The sequence below is a fragment of the Lissotriton vulgaris genome, chromosome 2_1, assembly GCF_964263255.1.
Source record: "Lissotriton vulgaris chromosome 2_1, aLisVul1.2, whole genome shotgun sequence".
Classification (NCBI taxonomy): domain Eukaryota; kingdom Metazoa; phylum Chordata; class Amphibia; order Caudata; family Salamandridae; genus Lissotriton; species Lissotriton vulgaris.
In genome coordinates, this window is record NC_141687.1 from 841,234,305 (window position 1) to 841,238,714 (window position 4,410).

The following is a 4,410-nucleotide window of genomic DNA, read 5'->3' on the forward strand; positions in this document are numbered from 1 at the left end:
TTAATTAGGCTTATATGTATTTACATCTTAATGCTACTTATTTTCAATGTAAAAGCAGATTAAAAAACAACCACAGTGAAATATAAAGAATGAAAATGTAAATAAATGCACCAGAGAATTCGACCCCGGTTGACAAGACACGCAAGGAAAGACACATATTAATAGTAACTTGTTCTTCTATCGCGATAACTTTTGCTATGGTTATAAACATACAGAAATTCTTATATTGGACCACGCTTTTTGTTTAAAAACAGCAGAACATTCAAATGCTCTGCAGAAAACCGAGTAATAGGCGTCAACACGGTATTTTAAGAAATATTGTAAATTGAACGGTCTCTGTTGAAATCTGTAATCTACCTGCAGCCACAGGCTCAAACCGCACCGCAACTCCGCATTTCATCCTGCCGACGTCTATCCATTGAGGGTTGGGCAATAGTCACTAATCAGGTCAGATGGACCTGGGCTGCTATATCAGTCAGTGAAGAAACCTAGGTGTACTGTACCAGCAGGTAGACTAGATGGCATTATGGGAAATCAAGGACGTCTGTGGTGATCAAGTGGGGAGGAAGTGTCCTCATCGCAAGACCTGCCGACTTTGGAGCCGGGGAACCAGGTTCGAGCCTCGGCGTCGGCTCAGCCTTCAGGTCTAGTTCGCGCTATATAAATCTGCAAAAAAGCGGGGGGAAAGTCAGGAAGGACTGTGTACCGATCTTTACGAGCTGTGCCAATTCAAGAGGCCTGGACTGTGTGTGCCAATCGGGGAGAGACAGGGATCTTTCTGCCAAGCAGTGAGACTCGTGAGAGTTCAGGAAGACTGAGCTCTGGACTGACGGCCTACCCGAGAGGCTCAGGTTAAATCAGGGCTAACGAGGTTGTCTGTGCCGATATCCCAGGACCTCCTGTGAGGTCACGGTGACTTTATAAGACGTAGTTCACGATCAGAGCCCTGCTGCTTTTATGCCTCAGTGTGCATCCGCCCCCATGTGGGGTGGTTTAGTTCCTCGTGACGGAATGCCATCCTCACATTTGACATGCTCTTATGCTAGAGAGGAGACACGCCGCCCCTGAAGCCTCAAGAGAGGTACACTTATCATATCCTAGGAACACAATGCACTCAGATGAGACAGGGTCGGGCAGGCCTGTGGGGGAATCTGGCCGGAGGGCTGATCTGACATGACAGTGTGTGGGCCACTTTTTGGGCTTGTTTTATGGTCTGTGATTCAATTTTAATGTGTGCTTCCCTATTACCACCAGCCTTGCCTGCAGCAAGCACAGACACATGCAGTCTTCCACACCTTGCAAAACACCTGGACAGCGTGTATTTACAAGTTCAAAACTGCCCCGAATGTTCAAATGCGAGCCAATTATTTTATTTTGGGACCCGGTCCAATTTTTCTGCCTCAGTCCTACCGTGGTGTCAAGCTGCTCCTGTATGCAAACATATCGATTCTCCGTGGGAGGCGCAGCTCTCTACCTCAAAGTACGTCTTTGTACAGACTGCAGATCAAAGGCTGGGACCCCCCAAGGCGATGCGCCGCCCCTCCTTCTTAGGTAGATAAAACGTCCTCAATCGAGATCAGTGACGCATTACACTTGTTAGTGCTGCGTTTAGAACCCGTACAGCTTAGGTGTCACTAAGCGCTATATGCATGATGGCGCACTGCACTGCTTCCGTCATACTCGATAATAAATGTGCTCCTTATCGTCATCGAGAGCAGCCTCCCTACCCGTTAACATACACTTCATTTGCGTGGTCCGGACCGAGCAACCCATTTCGGGGACACCCCTGCCCAACCTTACTGTGGAATCTTCAGTCCAGGCTTGCTGAGGAATTCTTGACACCCCCCACATGACACACACTAAGTACCTGCCACCCCCTGCATTCAAACCCAAACAAGAACTCCGCCTTAAGAGGGTAACGGCGTCGGGGTGGCGGCGGTGGGTCCCACCGCTTCGATAGCGCTGTTAAACGAGTCCTGCTTGAGTTGAAGACGGACATTTTAGGCAGTCGGTGTGTATCTGGCAAAGCTTTAAAACCATTATATTTGTTTCAGAATTCCGGAGATATGAAACGGGTGATATTTTGCTGTTAGACGCGATCCAGAATGTAAGAACCATTTTCCAGATAACGGACACATCTCCCCGTTGCAGAGTCAGACGGTGCACGTTAGATGCCTAGCCTGACGTTATTTACACGTCAGATATCTCTGGGCTTTACGTCACATCATGAGGCAGTCTGGTACTTGTAGTTTTCAGCACATACTATGACGCAGTCGAATTACATTTCAAAGACCACTTCCACCCAAGGTGTCGTGATTTTGCGAGTCTGCTACATTATAGGGAAACTGACTCCCCAGAATGCAATTTTAAAAATGTTTTAAAACAACTATTGGTTTGAATACGTTTTTAGGTCTGGCCTTTTGTCAAGGCCGTTTGATTATACCTTTTCATTTTTTTTTCGGTCTGGTATTAGCCCAAACATTTTTTTTTAATTTACAAAATGTTATGTATAATATACTGACTTTTAGGCGCTTCAGCATGTCCTATACTTCCATTGGTCTTTTATTGCGTCATTTACATTTTCCTTCTGCCTGTTACAGCATGGAGCAGTGGTTTAGCCCACTTCAGCCATTTAACTAGTTTTACTCTGTGTGACGGCATTCTACTCTACTCTTCTGCACACAAATTAAAGTCCTAGAACAGATGTACACTGTAAGCTGCCATCTGTTGGAGTGGCACTTAACACACTCATTGGTTGGTAGGGTGCCATCTCCACCCCAATTTCTTCGAAGCCTAGACATATCACACCAGGGATGATGAGTTCTGCGATACATTTAGGGAGATTCTATTTGGCAGTAAATGGCACCGAGATGAATATGTAAAACGTTTTTTGATTTCAAATGAATTTTATTGAGAAAAGAGTTTTATAAAAAGAGGAAACATTTTTTTTAAGTTAACACTCACCCCACGTCTTGCACCCTTCAATATAGCCCCTGCTGTGTTTCAGGGCAGCTGGCTTCACACAGATCAGCAGGCACAAAATCCACTGACTTCTCTGTTGTTTTCCTGAAGCTCAGCTGTCCCCCCTTTCCATTGCTTCCCAACAGACCACCCACCACAGCTCCCAGGGGGCTCTATTACATGCAGTTCAATCACATGCACAAGCGCGGTCACGTAGTAAAATGCTGAGTAAATATATGTTCTTTTTATTTAACTGGGTAACTAGTATTGCAGAGATTTACAATTTCCCAAGTCCGTGAGAGGGCAGGTCATCCAGTCCAGCCTTTTTGTTTGCATCCTCAAACTTATAGTACTGTTTAGGTCTCACCTGCCAATGCGCTTGCGATTGCTGGCGAGAATTATAGTAAGTGGAAAAGAAAAGTCAACCATAAAGCCTGCGGATCCCATACAGTTCATGTGAGCCAGGCGAGGGCACACCAGCCACATAACACACCACCATTTGTCTGTGCCTCGCATCAGACTTCAAAGGCTGCCGCTCCCCCGCCCCCGCGTGCACATCGCGCACCACCATTTGTCGGTGCCTAGGCATCAGACTTCAAAGGCTGCAGCTCCCCCGCCCACACCACAGCAATGCTGAGAGCTTATTTATCTTGCTCTTGTTAAAAAAAGGTTTAAACGTCTCATTAATCTAGTGTATCAATCTTAAGTGTCCAGATTTTGGAGCCTCTTATTTAACTAAGTGATAAAATACATTGTAACTGTGGCATACGTCACAGATTAGTCTCAAAGACCCACAGAGACCGTCTTCAGAGACAGAGGTCCTTCTTCATCAAACACACGCGCACACGCCACAATTCCCCTTGGCCCCCTCTCCCTCACACTTCCCATTCTTAGAACACACATCGGCCCTTCGACACCCTTCCCTTTCTCTCTCAAACACATCAACACCCTTTTCTTTCTCCTCTCTTGCTCTAACACGAATCGACAAACTAACTCACACGCCACTCCTGCGGCCCGATATGTTTTTCATGCTAACCAAGCAGCCATCATAAACACACCTCGCCCCTACTCTTTCTTTTGCATAAAGAACGCATGCGCCTGTTTCTCACCCAGCCTTTTGATCCTGAGGTTAAGGGCTATTCCTAAAGTGCACTCAACCAGGCTTTTATGGAGTCATTCATGTTGCCTGTTAGTCAACAACTTTCTGTACCTGCCTCACCAGGACGCATTTATCAAGCTGCAACGGTGAACATCACAACTTCTATGAAGAATTGTGAAACACACCGGGTGAGCATGAGGCCTTACGGCTAGAGCTGCCGGCTTTGGAGCTGGGGAGCTGGTTCGAGCTTTGACGCCTGCTCAGCACCCTGTGATGCTGGGCAAATCACTTAATCTCCTCATGCCTACCAAAAATGATGAATGTGTCGTTCACTGCTGCACACCACACAC